Below are 19,848 nucleotides of genomic sequence, written 5' to 3'. Positions count from 1 at the left end.
TTATATCAGAGATATTTTATTTAATTAGAGTGAGTTTGACAAGCTGGCCGGGGTAATGCTCGAAAATTCTACGAAAAAATGCGCCTACTAACTGAAGGTTTCAAGACCGGAGCATACTCTTGTAGAACACAAGGTGGTGATCTAGTAACCGATGCCCAGAGCATACTAAAATTATGGAGGGAACACTTCTCCAACCTGCTGACTTGCAGTAACAGAAGCACCAGGAGATGGTGAACCCGATTCCCCAATCGATAACTATGTAGCAAACGTTTCAATGGCCGACCATGAGGAAGTTCGGATAGCAATTACCCATCTGAAGAACAACAAAGCGCCAGGGGCCGATGGATTGTCGACCGAGCTATTCAAACACGGCGGCGAAGAACTGATAAGGAGCATGCATCAGCTTCTTTGTAGAATATGGTCGGACGAAAGCTGGCCCAACGATTGGGACTTAAGTGTGCTCTGTCCAATCCACAAAAAGTGAGATACCACAATCTGCACCAACGACAGTAGGATAAGTGACCTAAACGTCGCATATAAGGTTCTATCAAGCGTACTCTGTGAAAGACTGAAGCCCATCGTCAACAAACTGATTGGACCTTATCAGTGTCCTTTAGACCTGGATATTCACTATGCGCTAAATTCAAGGAAAAGACCAGTTAAAAGAGAATCGACACACACCACCTCTTCGTCGATTTCAAAGCTGCATTTGACAACATATGCCGCCATATCTGAATTTGGTATCCCCGCAAAACTAATACGGCTGTGCAAACTGCCGTTACTACCGTTAATCAATACCAAAAACTCCATCAGGATCGGGTAGAACTCTCCCATCTGTTCGATACCAAACGAGGCTTTAGACAAGGCGACTCCCTATCGTGCGACTTCTTCAATCATTTACTGGGGAAAATAATAAGTCACTCAGTATTTCCGTCTTGCTATATGGTGCAGAGGCATTGACGATGACGACATGTGATGAGTCGGTGTTACGAGTTTTCGTGAGAAATGTTCTGCGGAAAATTTATAGGCCTTTGCATTTTGGCAACGGCGAAAATCGAGGGATCAATGAACTGTAGGTTCATGTGGTCCATATCGATAAATACACTCCAGCTCTGAAAGTATTCGACGCAGTACCCGCCAGGGGAAGCAAAGGAAGTGAAAGAACTCCCCTCAGTTGGAGAGATCAGGTGGAGAAGGACCTGGCTGCACTTAGTATCTCGAATTGGCACCGAATTGTTAAAAGAAGAAACGGTTGGTGCGCTGTCGTTAAAGGTGTCGGTGAACTTCATCGCTTAATAAAACTCTTTTCTGTCTTAAGCATCACTATTTCGATAATTGATGACACATCCTGTAACAAAACTCTACAATATGTATTGAAAAATAACTTAAAACATTTCCGTAAATATAAATTACTTATTTGTACAATTTTGACACGAAAAATATATTATTTTTTTTTTCTAATATTATTTAGATTTTTCTATCACCAACATCTTTCATATTTAATTTTCGCATCAGAAGTCGCCCAAAAGCTTATTGGTCAATAAACACCACAACTATTCCACAATCTTACTTATTTCTAATCGAGCAGAAGTGCCATTAAACTCAGTGTCTGAAAATCATCGGAATCGAACCGCCAATCAAGCAAACGAGCCACACATAATCATAATGGAAATTGAAGTGAAGTGTGGGAAGTGAATTAATATCAGCAGCTGCGCATACTTGGCTGTGAACACAAAATTGACTTGTAATATGAGAAAAATGTGCCCTAATGGATAGGCGTGACACAGACACACATACTTACATAAATATAAACGCAGGCGCACATATAGAGGCATACATATATACGCTTCAGAGAGTGGAAACGAGCAGAAAGGCCGCAAGTTTCTGAAATTAAAACCTGCGAGGCGACGAGCAGCGCACAGAATATGTACTACATGCCACACAAATACACTGGCATGCACAAATACACACACACATACACACTTACGGTAATAAAAAATTCTTTGGTTTACATTAAAGTTTGCCATAAGCCACAATAGCACTAAGCCAAAATATTATAATAACAATGAAAATATAGTAATAGCTGACAAAAGCACAACAACAACAACAATAACTATAACGCTGACGACCCTAATAAGCAGAGCACAGAGCAGAGGAGATACAGCAACGGCTTAAGAAGTATCTGCTTTCAGAGAAAAAGCGGAAAGTTGGTGGCAGCAGCGCAAGTGTGGCACAAACAGGATGGAGAATTCTTGTGTTTGAACGTGCTGGCATTAAAGCTTTCGTTTGTATGTGTGTGTGCATGGGTTTTGTGAGTAAAGCAGCTGTTTTATAACAAGCGTAAAAATGAAATTTTATAGGACCAGCTTTTGCCGCCACTGGGTGGGCATCACGCACATATAAATGCGCACGCTTCGAACCCAGTACGAAATATAATGTGTGTCCAGCGGGTCCGTGTTAATTTTTGGTGCACCTCTTTGGTGTCTTGTGAAACAAAAATGCTGCTCGGAAATATCGTTAACACTTTTGCAAAACTTTGGCTCAACGAAAGAGTCATGAATTCTGGAAGTAAACCTTATTGCTTTACCTTGAGTTGGCTTACTTTTATACTTAAAATTTACTTGTTCGCTAATCACTTTGTCAGTTTATTATGGTTCTTTGTGAAAAAATACAATATTTTTTTGCAGCTTTTATGTGGACTTAGCACAATTTTTCAATAATAATTAATCGTGTAACTAGTGAGTTAACAAATCACCTTTGAACTAGTAGTAAACTAGTTCTCCAATATAAAGTTCCGTATTTAATTTATTTAAATTTAATTAAAATCTGCCTAAAACTCATCAATTAGCAACTAGTCGTAATTACACTAGTGTGTAACCAGTCATTTTTCGAAACATCACTAGAGTATATATGATTCTTTTTGCCTTCCTCTGTTCAAAGTCATCAATTAGCAACTAGTCGTAATTGCACTAGTGTGTAACCAGTCGTTCCTCGAAACATTATTAGAGTTAATATGGTGCTTTTTGCCTTCCTCCCTTCAAACTCATCAATTAGCAACTAGTTGTAATTTCACTAGTTTGTAACCAGTCATCCCTCGAAACATCACTACATTATATATGGTGGTTTCTGCTTCCCCTACCAACATACTTCAGAAGTAATAGCAGCTATCTCTTGCTTAGCTTTTCTTATACTTCATACACTCTCATTCACGCACACATATACACACATATATTTCAGTATGTTCACATATTAGACGCTTGTCGGCGTGTGCTCCTCTCGTCGTTCCCAACATGATTGTTATGGTAATATGAGTTAATCTAATGTTTTGTAATATTCGTGGAAAATTGGCTGAAACGCCACTTAACAAACCCAACAATAACAAAAAAATATCGGGAAAAATAATCGCTTGGAAATTGTGTTTCTGTTCTTGTTGTTTTATTATTGCGAACTTAGAAGTTTTTCTCGAGCTGTTGAACTTAATTCGAGCTTCTTGAAATTCTGTCTACATATTGTTTTTGTTTAGTGTGGTGTTGTACTGGCCAATAGTGTGTGGTAAAAGTATTAGAAATTCTATTAAATTTATAAAACCCAAGAATTTCACGTGAAATTTTTTAAGGGGTTACATGGATTTCTTTGGGTAAAAAACAGCCTTTTAAAGCGCGCCTTCTAAAGCGCGTTTAAAGGCGGCGGACTTAGCCTAGCTAGCCTCGAACGCACAAATTCTCAAAGCTGTATCTCCGAAACTATTACACGGATCAACTTGAAAGTATAGGACAATATTCTAGAGGTGTTGTGGAATTTAATAATACAATTAAAAAAATCGATTTTTTGAAACCCGTAAACCCATGTAACCCCTTAAGGAAACTGGGAACACGCATTCATCCCTAAAATACACTAACCTCTTACAAAAAGGTTGGAAGAAGAAAAATAGAAAAATTGCTTAGCAGCCGCAAATAGAGTAGTAGTTGTTGTTAGTGCCAAAATGCTTTCAAACATATTTTTATTCAAAGAGCTTTGAGTTTTGTGCCTTTATAAGCCTATCAACTCAAATACCCATAGGTAAGTATATATCATAGGACTACTGAGTGACTATATTGAACTAAGCAGCAAAATAAAAGCCTCATCTAACGCTTTGGTATTGACAACTATAAGCGGAGGCCTACAAAAGGCCATCAGAAATCAATATTCACGAAACTTTTCCGCCAAATTGTCGCATCATTATAACTGTATTGTAGTCGAATAGGCAATGCAGCGCAAAAGCCTCACGTAGCGCCGAAAAAAATGAGAGACGGAAGTCCGCAGAAGGAAATTTGGGAAATTTGCCACCATAATAGAAGTGCATGTCTACAGTGTTGGGAGTGTTAATAGAAACACGTAATAGAGACGGAAGTTATCAACTCCTTCTTAAGCCGATATTTGCGCCATTTTCATATTGTTTTTTAGTAAAAATCAAACGGGTTGTATACAGTTAGAATTTTCAAAAAATTGTTATTTTTTATTTAAAATTCCATGTCGTCGCGGTGGTCACCGCAAAACGTCTTTTTAAAAGTTTCACAAAAAATCTGGAAAATTCGGAAATTTTTTCGGCCATCTAACTGTATATAACCCCCTTAAGTGCAATTAGAAATTGGTTATTATTATTTACAAAACTTTTCTCCTAATAAAATAACACTTAACAATATTTCAATTATTCAGCCACAAAAATTAAGTGAAGCGTTTCTATTATTATTGGCGAGAGCGTAGCAGTGTTATGCGCTCTAAATATATGTTTTCGAAGAAATTTTCATGAAAACCGGAAATATTACGAGCAAAATGCAGCAACGAAAACATCTGCAAACAATGAACAAAATGTAGTCCCCAAAAAAAACAAGAGGCAAAACACTAATAAAGTGCTTTGGAAGCGCAGCCGGTGAATCGAACGGCTCGCAGGCCAACATTCGGCAGACAATCGAACAGACAGTTGTTGGCACACGCAAGAGAGCGGAAGTGTTGGCGCTGTGTGTGCGCGCGTGGGGTCGGCGTGCAATGCCAGCTGTGGCAGGTCGATAGGCGTCTGAAATCGCAACCAAAGAACAAGCGAAAAAACTGAGCCAAACTGCAGACAGCAGTCGGCGGAACTTATTTACTCGCATTTTGGGAGCCACGTAATGGCATAGTCGAAAAATCGCTTGGCAATGACGTTTGGTTGTAGTTATAGTTGTATGGTTGTGCTGCTATTTACTGGCAGCTTAGCACGTACAACTTATTTAGACTGAGTAGCCTTCGTCACGTCTGCCTGTCAGTTCGTAACTGCATTTTTTGCTGATTGTCTGCTTGTTTTTCGCTTTCTTTTTACTTACTATTTGCGCTGCCCGCCCCATTCCGCTGCACAATGCAATCGAGGAATCGAGCAAGTCGGCGCTGTATGCTTTATTCAACCGTTGTACTCATATGCGAGCGTCTGTTCTATTCAACGGCTGGAAATTTGTATGCGAACGCAGTGAAATCACGGTTGGCAAAGTTCCTCAATAGCGGCTGGCGGAAAAGTTATTCGAGCCGTGTGTATTGTTGTTGTTGGCAGTGTGCCAAATCAAATTATTGCAAAACTTAAAATTTCGATCAAACGTGATAAGAATAAGGCAATCGAAATAAATAACGTAAATAACTGAAGTTGTGCAATTTTCGGTCGAGTTGGTTGAAACTCTCCCGATGCTTGGCTTGTGGACTGCAGTTTGCGCAGTTACTTGTATTTGAGCTGTGTGTGATACTGGAGCGCAGAGGTCCGCACGAAAAAAGTCGGTTTTCAACAGACCGTGAGTTTGTGGCTATTTTTCGGTACAAAATATGTTTTGTGCTTCAATATTCATTCAATCCATTTTCTTCAGGAATCTGACACTGTTTTTAGTTAGTTCCTTTCATGGAATCAATAAGCTGAATTTCATACTTTTTAACCATTCCAAGTAGAGTGGCTTACTTCAAACGTATAATCAAATATTTTGTGTTTTGAGAGTCTCCGCTTTAAAAACTATTCAATAACACAACAACTTGCTATAGTTTAGTGGAAGCATTATCACTGACCTTCTGACAGTTTCACTATTGTTCGACGTGTCACTGCTCCAGCTACATAGAGTTATCCCTACGCTCCTAAATGTATGCTCAACATTAAAGAGTTGCTAGTTGCGCAATACGAAGCCTGATATATTAGGTTAGGTTAGGTGGACTGGTATATGTAGTCTTTTGTGAAGCCATAGAAAATAAGAACTCTTGTGTTTGGGCTTACAGGTTGGAAAAACGCTTAGTAGCCAATAAAAATTTGCAAAGGGCTTAATTTCAACTCCCGGCAGTTCAATGGGTTGTCTGCAGATATAATGTTTAAGTATTGACCTCCCAAACGCGGGGTAGTCAAGAAGGAAGTGTTGAGTTGCCTCCAACTCATCTTTCTCCAAATAGCTTCTGCAAGCGACGTCTGGAAAGACTCCCAACTTTCTAAAGGCTAGCCTTACTGAGAACAAAGAGATTACTAAATTTCTAGCGATCAATCTTGGGCCAAAAGACTTTGCGACTGCACAAATACCAGCACTGACAAAGCCCTCCCTCGAAGCCCAGCTATCCAGCAGAAGAAAACAAGACGACAACCGCCCCTCTCCCATAGAGAGCTCCCGGCAATAAATTCCTCCACCAATCTTTCCCCTAAGCTTTGACCCATCCGTAAAGAAGCTCACTGTCCCTTTCCTCCAATGGCTTCGGTCGGTATATGAGCAGAGAAGGTGCTGCAAGAGTTTGGTTTAGCGACTCCATGATCTAAATGATCCGGTAGCACTCAAAGTGTGTGAGAATATCCGATTGTTCCGATACGTGTTCTTTTAAGAAACCAGATTCTCTGAGTCTAATAGACACTTTCACGGCCATACACCTTCCGGCGAAGTCTACCGGCATTATGTTCAAAATGAGTGCCATGGTTGGAGTGGACCTTAGTGCACCACACATGCTGATGAGCGCCGCCCGTTGAACGCTCTCGAGTTTCTTTGCAAGTGTGGTATTTTCTAGAGCCCTCCGCCACATAAAGACTCCAGAGAACATAGTATGGACCCTACTCTCTGCTGTAAGTATATGGTCTCCAACACACAGCACGAAATGCGCATTTCGTGGGTCAATAACTCTCGCACCTTTTTCGTTAAAGCGTCTACCTTGCTACAAAAAAATCGAATATGTAAAAAAAGAAAAGCAGGCAGCGACCCAACTCACCTGCCTGTTTAAAGTATTTAAACTATAGTATATACTCGTATTTCTACTTTTTCTTTTCTACAGCAACAACTCTGCGGGACATGTAAACTAAGTGACGAAAACTAACTGAGACAACTTAAAACTTTTAAAAAGTAAAAAGCGAGCGAAAATCCCTAAGTATAGAGGGTGCTGCAGAAGCACTTATAACTCTTGGTCCTCCAAACACACACTCACAGTCGCGTACAAACAAACGAGCGCCCAAAAAGTATTTACAGTAGTGACAGCTGCATGGCAAGTAGGCTGCTGCACTGCCTTGGCCAACTGCCTTTCGACGCGAATTACAACCAACGCTGTAGATATATATGTAAATATATATGTCTGTGTGTGTTTGGGTTGAAACTGCAAACAAATGTTGCGAAATTTTTCTTCTTTGAATCTGCGGTCTTAAAATTTCGAATAAACATGCACTTGAGTATGCGCGAATGCCTCTGAGCTTGCAACTTTTGCACTTACTCCACAAATAGACGTGTGTGTGCATGCACTCTTTGCCAAGGCACAGATAAATGTAAAAAAGTAGCAGTATTTACCGGCCGCCTTTTCCACAAAAACAGCTGTGACAAGATGAGCTTAATATGCACGTGTTAGGGTGAGCCTAAATTAGCATCTAAATGGCTAAAAATTTTTATTTTAAAACTAATAATATTGTCACTCTATTAATGGCTTCGTTGTGTTAGAAATATCAAAGACTTCGCACATTATTTGAAGCGCAAACTTGTTTTATGCTTTTGGGCAATGTGTACCGCCTTAATGTGAGGGCTTTTGCCGAGTCCAATATGTTGTAATGACGCCGACAAGTTGCGAATGTCATTGTAGCAAAGCCAAAGCCTATTAGCAATGCAAATCCAAAAGTTAAACGCGAGTTTGCTCAAACGACAGTTGTTATTGTGATTGTTCGGGTTATTTCGTCTGCTTGTGGCAGTCTGCCGTTGCCGACAGTAAGTTGGCTAAAAAAAATACTCACGTGACTAAAATGTCAACTGTCACCACTGTTATAATAGAAACTGTACTTTCTGTGGCTGAAGATGGAAAATGGCATTACGGTGCAGTCACAAGTGTACTTGTATGTAGTTTGATCTCAGCTCAAATGAGGAGAAAAGAGTGAATATGTTTTATTATTCACTTTTATGCCAATCCACACTTCTTCTGCGGTGAAAATGGGGCTCAAGGGATTTTCTTTTCTTCCAATATAAGCCTCCGAAACTTCTATGGATCCTGGTCCTCAACAACCTTCTTAAAAAACTTGACGATCGTGGCTGCCGGGTGATTGCTTATGGCGGATGGTCAAAGGAAATTTCCTGAGTACTGTGTACGACTTGATGAAGAGGTATCTTAGCGTAGTAACAAATTGGGCGGTCGGAAGTGGTCTCGCCATTAGCCCAAGTAAAATCGAGATGGTTTTATTTACTAGAAGATAAAGATCCCGGTGGTACACCTGCGGCAAATGGAGACATTAGTCTGCAACCGGCAGATACATGAAATATCTAGGACTCATCCTGGATAGGAAGCGTTCATGGAAGCCAAATATCGAAGAGAAAGCAAACAAGGTGGGGTCTCTCACCGAAAGTGGTCATCTAGCTCTATGATACCATAGTCAAGCGCATTATGTTCAATGGAGTATTAAGGTGTATGGCTGCGAGTGTTGCTATCAGACTCAGAGAATATGGGTTCTTAAAAGAACACGTATTAGAACACTCGGATATCCTCACACACTTTGACTTCATACTGGATCACTTAGGTCATGGAATCGCCCAAACGAACTCTGGTGGTCCCTTCTCTGCCCACAAACCGACGAGGAAGCCATGGGTGGGAAGAAGGCGTTGGATGAGAGGGGCAGTGAGCTTTTTTACGGATGGGTCAAAGCTTGGGGGATGGTTGGTAGAGGAGTTTACTGCTGGGAGAGCTTTCTATCAACTACAGCTTCAGACTTCCATTCACTCAGATAGCAGGGCGATACTAGCCCTGAACTCGTCTTATCTGTAATCTTATCTACTTCACATCTGAATACTGATTTCTAACACTGTAAAGTCGCCAGGTGTGCTTAACTGCCAAAGCCATCTTCAAAAGTTTGATTAACCTTAATTGAATGCCTATTCGCTGGAAATAAATTAAGATTTCATAAAGAAATCACTCGCACTATAAAAACCAATGAAGTTCCTCTTTGCCTGGAAAAATTTCCGTTATTATTGAAAAAGTATTCCTCAAGCGATTTAGATTTTTTCCAAATTTAAAATAAATACTTTAATGAACTTACACACATTTTGAAAAGTTTCCGGCCGAACCAACGCACACACACATGCGCACTCATACTTGGGCGCCAGAGCAACGCGGCGCCTGGGGTGGGGCAAATTGTCAAATTATGAAAAAGTTTTAGGCGCAAAACCGAAAACTGCAGCGGCTGTCGCAAATGGCCGCAGCTAGCAAAGAACCACATAAAAACTGTGAAATAAAAGCAACAACAACTGCGTGGCAGTAAAGTGAAGCATTTAAATGCGACACAAGCATGTGTGCGCCCGCTTGCCTTTGGCCATAACAAAAGCGAGCGACTTGATGTGAGGGAAAAAGTTTTGATTTCATGCATACACACATGCATACCACTCATACAGCCACACTAGCATGTGCACATGTGTGTGAAGAAGACGAAAAAAGTGGAGAGGGCGCGCAGAGGCAACCGCAAAGCGAAAATGTTTCGGACGGAAGCAAACTTTTTTCATTATTTTCCCCAGACAAACTCGCACATTGAAATATAACGGCCATAAAAAAACACACACACGCACACACATATGAGCGTGTGCGCTGCCATTTGCGGCCAAGTACGTTGTTAATTGCGCGCCTGTGAAGCCTGGCCGCCCACCCGCGCTCCAAATTTTATTTTCGCTCTCATTTCATTTCATTTTTATTTTGTTTGGCCTTCCTTTGTTGCAGATTATAAACAAGTTATCGTAAAAACGCCATCAAATATGCCCCAACCGCTGAACGTGCGCTTGTACACCCCTGTGGTGGGTAGAGGGCCGCGTCTAGTCGCTAGCGCGCAGCTGTCAAGTGCTGTGTTTGTCACCTCCGGCCGGCGAAGGTGTTGGCGGCAACGATTTTTAACACATTTCCGGTTAATGTGTCCCATTGTTCGCTAACACTCACACACACACACTGAGGCACAATCAGCACCAGCGTCCGCTTCCGCCCGCGCTTTGATTTCGCCAGCTTGGGCTCGAGATCTGCGAAAAGAAATCTTTCAATCGTTTTGTCAGCGCTTTAGCGACGTGCCTTCGCTCCCTCTTCCGCCCCCACCGTCTCGCCACGCGCCACGCCCGCCGCCTTGAGCTTTGCAGTTATTGCTTATTGCGTTTAACGCCTTATTGTTGTCGCCATTTTCGTTATGATTATTGTTCTGTTGCTTTTGTTACTATTATTGCCACCGCCTTTATTGCTTTGGTCTGTCGTCGTCGGCGCGCGCGTTGTCGCGGCCACAGCCCAGCCGCACGAGTTGCGTTGAATGTGCCGCAAACGGTGTTTAGTTGTGCGCGAAATGTGACAAATGAAAGGAGGCAAAACATTTCGCTTCTTCTGCGACATCTGCGTGCCTCGCATCGGCTGTTTGGGTCATCTGCTAAGTTCAGCTACAGCTTATTGCAGGCGTTCCATGTTTGAGGGTATACGTGAGGTGAACTTTTAGTCATTTTATTGCTTTTATTGCTGTTTATATTTGTGGCGTGTCCCAGTTCGGAATACAGAACCAGAAACAGATTCCGTTATTTTATGCTTCAAACTTTTTCTGACTTATTCGATCTTGATGAATTGCTTTCTCAAAAGGTACTGATTGTTTAACAGGTCATTCTATTAATTTTCAAATGACCTTTTGACCTTAATGACATTATGGTGCTTACAGGCAGCTGAGACATATGGCTGTCGACAATGAGGTATCCATATTTTTATATTCTCCATCAGTCAAGTCTAGCCTTGATTATTTGAGCAGACAACGGTTTACTGCAGCGAAAGTGTTTGCCGTAACAATTCATATATATTTATTATATACGTATATACCCTGAATGGGGTATATTAAATTCGTCTCGAAGTTTGTAACACCCAGAAGAAAACGTTGTAGACTCTATAAAATGTATATGTATCGGGTCTTTTCGAATTTTGTCAATATATATCGTTGCAGTCGTATATCTCCGGTGATACCAATCACATCGTGTCATATCATATAGTGTTGAAAGATAAAATTTTAAACTTCATTTTCAATTTGAAAAAGGGTTTCAGATCGCCTGGAAGAACAAGGCTATACTGTATATTATATTTTCTCAAAATTTTTTAAAAGACGTTGATCAACGTTACTCTAGAACGGCTAAACCGATTAACTTTAAATTTAAACACGAGCTTTTTAAATATATTTTTTAGTAATTAATATATTTTTTTTAATCAATAAATATTTGTTTTATAAACAATTTTGCCAAAAATCGATTTTTTTTTTTTTTTTTTGAGAACACGCCATTTTGTCAAAAGATTTATTTCGCTTAATCCTTCGATTTATCACTAGATATAACATTACTTTAACGAAATCTGCTCTCTTTCACCTTTTAACTGTATATAACCCTGGAGGATGGGGTCATGTGTAGAAATTCACGCAAGTGAGGAAAGTTCTCTGATCGCCATTCCGGTCTTTGACCAATTATCCTCTGGGTAGCCTAAGAACATCCGTTTGAAGGCGAGCTAAAGTGAGAAGGCGAAACATCCCCTATATAGGGTTGTGCGCTGGGTTTGGGACCCGCCACGTAAAAAACACCCCCAGTGAAGGGAAACGACAAGCCTCGGATGATGCATTTCAAGTTCCTTACATACAGCCGCAACCGAAATGGATGAAAACACTTCAGCTCTGAAAGTATTCGACGCAGTACCCGCCGGGGGAACCAGGTGGAGAAGGACCTGGCTACGCTTGGAATATTCAATTGGCGCCACGTAGCGAAAAGAAGAAACGACTAGCGCGCTGTTGTTAACTCGGCTATAATCGCGTAAGCGGTGTCTACGCAAATTAAGAAGAAAAACCCTTTAAAATTACTATCCCAGTGTCATGCACATGGCTTAATGGGCATCAAACTAAATCGGTTTGGAAGGAAGTATATTAGACATATGTACAGAATAGGTTCTACTTCCCTTGTTTGTTTTTTCTGCGCAGTTTTATTATGATTGAAATTCATGCTCACCTCTATCCATAAATTAGAAGTCTGTCTGAAATGGAAAATGGAAAATAATTAATTCATTTGAATGTTGTGATTTAAATTTAATTTTTAATGCAAATTTGAATACAAAATATTTGTAGAACCAATTTTCTGCAAATTCATTAAAAATGCGTGTCCGAATTTCCGTTTAATATTTAATAGATCTAAGAAGAAGCATTCGAGCTTTGTTATTCCATGAAATCATAAAAGTTGAAGAACATTTTCAATGAATTGACAAGCAATATAATCAATTCCTGCTGAGACAAGTCATTCCCACTGCATTATCTGCACCGAAGTGCGAACGTGTGTGTCGCCTAGTGCATATGTGTGTTTGTTGCTGTGTGTGTGTATGTGTGCGAAATGACAATGTGCAAAGCAATAAATGCGATTTTCATTCCGTTTTATTATATGCATTTTGTTATTTATTATGCACTTCAATTCGCAATTTTGCAATTTGCCAATAATTCGATTATTTGCTCAATGGCTGTTCGGGGCGCCGCAACAGCGCTGCCGCGCTCACCTTCGCCCATCTCGGCTGCTAAGGAGGACATTGACCAAAGCGCTGAAGAGGGCTTTAAGTGCACAAGCGGCGAACTGCAGTTGTTTCAACTGTGTGACGACTGTTGTTGTTGTTGTTCCTGTTGTTGGTGCCTTTGATTGCTGACACTCGCACGTCACTCACAGCGGTGTCATGCCACATTACCAATTGGTACAATTGCCGCGCTGCCTGGCTGCTCGACTGGCTGCCCGATACGAGCGCAAATTGCGAAATGGCAGATTGCACGAAATGGCGAAATCGAATGCACCAAACGCCGAACAAGCAGTGCACATTCCAATTGCAATCGCCATGGCAAAAATGCCAACTGCCAATTGCTCAGTGAGCTCCGCTGTCTTTGCTGACGGGCTGACTGGCTGCCGGCCGCTGCTGGTGAGGCGAACGATGTATGCCGGCTGTTCGGCTTTTGATTGCGAGCAACTGCATTGCGGTGCCAATTGCAACGAAGCGAAATCGCTTTCTTGCTTTGGTATCGAGGCTGATCCGAGGGGCTTAATCTGCGAGCGGAAAGCAAGTGCTTGCGCAAATTAAATACACAGCAATAACAATAGCAATATGATTTCTATAATGCGCCACACACATTTTTACTACATGCGGTTGGCTAATCGTAGCCGCTAATACAAGTTTTGATTTCCGAATGGTCGCTGTGCTGCGCTGAGACGTTTGATTTTATGGGCGACTCACTCATGACTATAATCCTGTATGCTAAAGCTTTGAATATTGTCCGCAGCCAAAGCTTGAAATATTTTGTCCATGCTCAATTTGGTCATCTTCAACGCCGCTCCCAAAGAAATATTTGCAGCAAGCGAATCGTGTTGAGTAAGTGAGTATTTAAATAAATGAGCTTCCTTCTAAGCTCCTATTTACACAAAGCGCCTTTTAAGTTTAAATAAATAAATAGGGATTGCTGTGCCCAGAGGACACAAGAAGATGGCGGTAAAAGCGAAGCGGAACTTTTGGTTTTCACGTACTTAACGAACGTGACACTCATATTGACGACAATTTACTTAGCTTCGGCGAATGGCAGACGAATTTCAAATGAGTTCCGTCAGCAGCAAAAAATGGGAATAACGTGAAAGCGGCACATTTATAGCGTGGATAATTCACGGTTGCATTTAAAATAAAAATGCATGCGAATTTATACATCAGAAAGAATATTTAATGTATAATTTTTGAAGCAAAAATTTAAGTGTTATGCCACAGATTTATAATAAATACTAGGAACTGTATGAACAAATAGATTCCTTAAGAGACTTTTCGAATAAATAATAAAATTTCAAACAGTATTAGCGGGACATACCTTCTCTTTAGATTCTAATCAACTCAGAATGCGTCTTTTACTCATATATGGAGACTCTAGCGACCTTTCTTTGGTGTTCCTTTATGGCATAGCTAAGTTTAGATCTGAAACAAACCTTCCGAACAATAGCAATGAAACATCGCGTATTCAATAAATATTTGGGCTGATTTTTGGGTTATTTTCAGTCCACGTTAACTGGGATAGTCTGATGTGAGGGCTGCCTTTTAAATTTTTGGAATTAGAAAGTCAAAATAAAAAATATTAAGTAACAAAAACCGCTTTATTGCTTCTCAAAATATTCTCCATTAAGACTTTTGCATGCGATTGCACTTTGCCCTTTCTGATTGAGATCTCTTCGAAACAAACATTTTGAATACATACATTGGTTTATTGCTGCTTGGTTTATTTTTTGCCAACGGGAATAAAAAGAAGTCATTCGGTGACAAGTCAAGACTACGGTGGACGGCTCGTCAAATCTATGCTTTCAGTGCTCAAAAATGCTTTTGTTTCAGTCGCTGTTTGAGATCTCGAATTATCGTGGCTCTTGAAAGACAACAAGCACAAATGATTGTGTATCACTCAGAATTTACAGTTCTACGTTGTTTCAGTTGTATGTATGGTTGCGACTTGTCCAGTTTTCCGTAAAAACGGGCAACCATTAGCTTAGAAGTGCTTAGTGCGCGAACAACTTTTGTAGGATACGACTCATCTGGCAACACCCATACAGACGACTACTGTTTACGTTCGGGTTCATACGTATAAATCAGCGATTCAATACCACTCACTAAGTCATAAAGGTGTTTCGAAGCACCTCTATCGTATTTTTTAACGTTTGCTTCGATCGGTCGTTGTGACATTCACAAAATACGTCTTGAAGTGATCTACGACCTCGATTGAATTCACCATACCATCAATAAACACTGGTCCTTGATGGAGCTTTATCGCCAAAAATTGAATTAAGTTCACCGACGAATTGTTCTTGAGTTAAACCAAGTCGAAAGTTGTAAAACAATTAAATAAAATTTAATTCCCTTTTTTTAGCCGAGATGAATATTTTAAGTTACTGTAAATAACACAAATAGCGCTTCGTTTGTCAGCACGTTCTGAGTATGTATAATATCAAAAATACCAAACTATGAAGTTGTGAGTTGCCAAATTCCTATAAATATTTTCTATCCCAAAGCACGTATTTTTTTGAGCTCAGTTTATTTAATCCAACTTGTATTTATGTTCATCGCAATTCACAGAATAATTGTATTATTTAAGGTTTTTTCTCCAAGACCCGATGCACAGCGTTCTCGCTCTATCTTCTCGATAAAGGGGTTACATGGGTTTACGGGTTTCAAAAATCGAACTTTTCATTGCCCTATTAAATTCTACAACACCTCTAGAATATTGTCTAAAATTATTAATTGATCCGAGTAATAGTTGCGGAGATACAACCTTAAAAACTTGTGCGCTCGAGGCTAGCTAGTCTAAGTGCGCCGTCTTTAAACGCGTTTTTCTCGAAACTGTGTTTTTAAAGTGGTTGGCAAGATTTCTCGAGAGCTACTCAACCGATCTTCATGAAATTTTACACAGGTCTATGAGATACAATTCTTAAAGACTTGGCAACTAATTGAAAAAAGTCATGAAATTTTCATTTTTTTTGTAAAAATGTCTGCCAAAAATCTAATTTTAAGTTTTTTTTTCGTTCGTCCAAATACTAAGTTAAAATTTTAACTAAAACACGTATATTTCTACTTTAAATGATCCTGTTAGGAGTTATCGCGCCAACGCGCCTCTTTTTTCCGAGGGATCGCCAGAAATGGTGTCGCAATGGCCGAGTTTGAAATATTTGTTTCCAAAAATTTCAAAACTTCTTTATTAATAGTATATGTTTCTAACAATAAAAAATTCTAATAAAATATTTCATTTTTTTATAATATGAGAAAAAAAATTTTAAAGAAGACTGTTTCTCATATAAAAAATTAAATATGTTTTTAGAATAGAACCGGGTTACATTGGTTGCCTCGGGTAAAAATTAGCCTTTTTTCAACAAATTTTTCTCATATAAAAAATGAAATATTTTAGCCTAATCGCCTCACATTTTCTGTCTTTCACGAATACGTGCTTCGTCTTCTCGATGATACCAAACAAAAAGGGATTCAACGCTCGATTGGCTGCGTCTACACGTTTACTTAGCGCGTGTGTGTGTGTTTGTGTACTCAAATACAAACTTAGTTGGCTCCTTAAGGCCTTTGTTTGTCCATAGTTCCGCCATTAGTTATTTATAGCAACAGAAAAGAAGGCAGCACCGCTCAATAAAATCAATAAAGTCAACAAAATGAACGAAATTGAAGTGGTTAACCAGCCAACTGTCAGATCCTCGCAGCAAATTTTATTAACTCGATGCGGCATAATAACTTAATTTAACAAGCAAACAGCAACGGCATATTATTTAGATATTTTTGTTTTGTATTTGACTTTACTCGTTAAGGCACGAAATGAATGTGGTTCACCGCTGCCGTTAAGAGTATTAATTACTGCTATTTATAGGAAAATGTATATACTCTTGTATACATAGTATGTATGTTTACTCATTGTAGAGTCGAATTTCAGAAATTAAAATTATACAGTCATTCGTACAGTCATAATTTGAGGCAAATAAACTTGACTTGGCCTCAATCAAAAATAATAATTTCGAAACATTTTTGTGAGAATTCGAAATTTCTATGATATACGGATAGAAGTGAAATCGTTGAAAAAGCTGATATCGACTAAGGTTAGTTTAAAGAATTGTTATTATTGTGACCAATCAGGGGCGGATCCAAGGTAGAATTTGAGGGGGAACTATAAAATTTTGTACTTGCAACTCAAACTACTTTTCTTCGCAGAATGACACTTATGATGGAAATAATGTATAATTTTGAACTCCACCACCCCGGCCCCCCTTGGATCTGCCCCTGTGACCAATATATTGTTGAATTTATCTCAAACGGTACCTTGTGATCGCCAGCTTCACGTTGCGATAAAATCTATTTGAAGGTTATGACTAGAACATCATTGGAAACCAATAAAGCAACCTTAGCCTAACACGACTTAAGCTTTAATATGCTGATATTACCTGATTTAGGTGGCTCATGAAATTGTATTCTAAATCGTATTTGAGCAATAGCTCATGGATACATTTGAGGCGTGTGTGTATGTGTGTGTTCGTGAAATTATGCGAGTGCTATTGATTTGGCTTTGCGTACAATTACTATTTTCTATTTGAGCAGCGATGTCAAGTGGCGACATTATTTCAATAAACAAAACGTGCAGATAAGGCGAGCGCCAAGTGCCACAGCCAACAACAACGCACGGTGCTTTTGTTGAATATTACAATAATGGGCGCAGCAGACGCTCCTCGGGGGCGCTTATCTAAATCACGCGCTCATAGCTATGCCCAGATACTGTATTTAGGTATTACGTGTTGTTGCAAACGCCGTTATACGCTTTTTGTTTTTCTATTTTGGTGCTTTGTGCATGTGGCACATTGCTTTTATTCCTTTTGGCCATGCTTTTGTTTCGGTGTTTTGTTCTTTGCTCCCACATCGATGCGTTCGCTCGCACGTACAACAATAACATCCGTTATTATATCCGAAAAGCTTTTTGTGAGGTGGCAAGCAGGCGATGAGGCATGCTTATGCTCATATACACACATACATACAGTATGTATACTTGTATCCGCATTATTACTTGCATAGAATTTCCAAAGTGTCTTCGATTGTGCGCTTTCACGCTCTTTCCACACCGCCGAGCTTGCGCTTGTGCATGTGTGTATGTGTGTAAGTACAAGTATACTATTAAACATTTTACCCGCATCATCATTTTGTGTAATAGCGGAAATGTGCATTCACACGCAAATTATAAATACATTTTGATATTTCAGTTGACTCGCAAGCTGCCTGCTCCACAGGAAGGAAGCTCTTTGTTACTGCAGTAATCATCGCTACATCCATCAGCAGCTTTGCAGGTCGTTGGAATATAATATTTTCATACTTCTGATAATCGTCAAATTCGAAATTCGTTTTTTTTTGTTTTTGTAATGACACTACTCCTTTCGAATTTGTGATGCTTCATATCTTCATTTACATAAATAAAATCAAAATTAAATATGTATATATGTATATTAGGGTGTTTTTTTTCAACTATTCATTTCAAACCCATAATGAAGTTTCCTTGGTAATATTATACGACAAAAAAAATTCCCTGAAAATTTGAGCCTTTAATATTAACATCAAGGACTGGACCAAGGCATGTTAAAATTTTCCATAGAAAATACAGGACAATCGTGATTTTTTATTTTAAATTTCTTCAGCTCAGATGCATTTTATGGCGTCGCTTTGACTTTAGACACATATTCCTCAGAATTGAACACTCTACAAAGGTGCCCATTGCGACTAAGTCGAAACTCACACCGGCGAGGTAGTACGGGGCTCTAAGCCGGACTTTTCCACGAAATTCGCATTTTTCTGAATATATCTTGTAAATGACAAGAGCTATGGAAAAAATGTACATGACAAACTTGTAGTAAATTTTATTTGCTACAAAAAAATCCAAGATCCAAAGTCAAAATCGCAATCATTAATACTTCTCGAGATTTTCGGCTTTTTTAGTAAGGCTTTATAGAATTTTCATAGCTGGATGTAATAAAAAATCTATGAAAATTCCTTACAGGCATACAGGCTTGCTGATGAATGCTAACTTCATTAACGATGTCATGGCTGCTCATGTGACGGTCCTGGTCAATCATTTCCATAATTTCATCGACTTTTTCAGCGATAGGGCGACCAGAGCGAGGGGCATCTTTCACATGGAAATTTTCAGATCGAAAGCGAGCGAACGATTGTTGCGGTACACGAATGAAGCTTAAAATCTCAAAATACGAAAAGCCTTTTCGACTACCCAATATGTATACAGATGTATTCAGTGGAAGTCTTATGTATTCCTGCTATTCTATACATCAGAGGGTTCTCCTAATCGATTCTGATTCCTTTAAGGGTGTCTTTGTAAAAATTCATCTTAATAGCCAGTATTAAGCCATAACTTCATATTCGAACTCAACATTTGACAGTTATTTTTCTTCATTTTTCCTCAATTACACACGCACTTCACTTTTTCCCAACAATAGTTTCGGTTATTCTAAAATACTTCTATGCATAACAACCGAAGTGGATTTGACAAAATAACTAAATTATTGCTTGGCAACACCACTTCCACTTGGCGTTCTGTATATCACATCTCTCAGCTATTTCGTTTTCATTTCATTTTCAGTGAATTTACCACTTCCAAATAAACTCATAACACCGGGCTACGTCGGCAGCGCTATGAATTGGTTTGAAATTGTGTATGCCGTTAACTGCACGTGACATGTTGCAAACAAATGGCGTGTCTGAATGACGCTGACAGTCGCCGCGCGAAACAAAGCCAAACCGAATAAGCAAAAATGTACGAAAATACCAAAAACGAAAAATTTCAATATTAAAAAATAA

General features: G+C 39.4%; 1 long non-coding RNA gene across 1 annotated transcript in view; it reads right to left on the bottom strand.

Moving 5' to 3' along the window:
* LOC126763722 (uncharacterized) overlaps nt 1-19,848 on the bottom strand; it is a 202,478-nt gene that overhangs the window by 109,656 nt on the left and 72,974 nt on the right. The window contains exon 3 of the long non-coding RNA XR_007667656.1: nt 12,462-12,486. This is a non-coding gene — a long non-coding RNA (uncharacterized LOC126763722). The remainder of the gene's footprint in view (nt 1-12,461; nt 12,487-19,848) is intronic.

This window comes from Bactrocera neohumeralis, chromosome 6, assembly GCF_024586455.1.
Source record: "Bactrocera neohumeralis isolate Rockhampton chromosome 6, APGP_CSIRO_Bneo_wtdbg2-racon-allhic-juicebox.fasta_v2, whole genome shotgun sequence".
Taxonomy (NCBI): domain Eukaryota; kingdom Metazoa; phylum Arthropoda; class Insecta; order Diptera; family Tephritidae; genus Bactrocera; species Bactrocera neohumeralis.
Note: the sequence above shows the minus strand (reverse complement) of the source record. Positions and strands in the feature narration are given on the sequence as shown.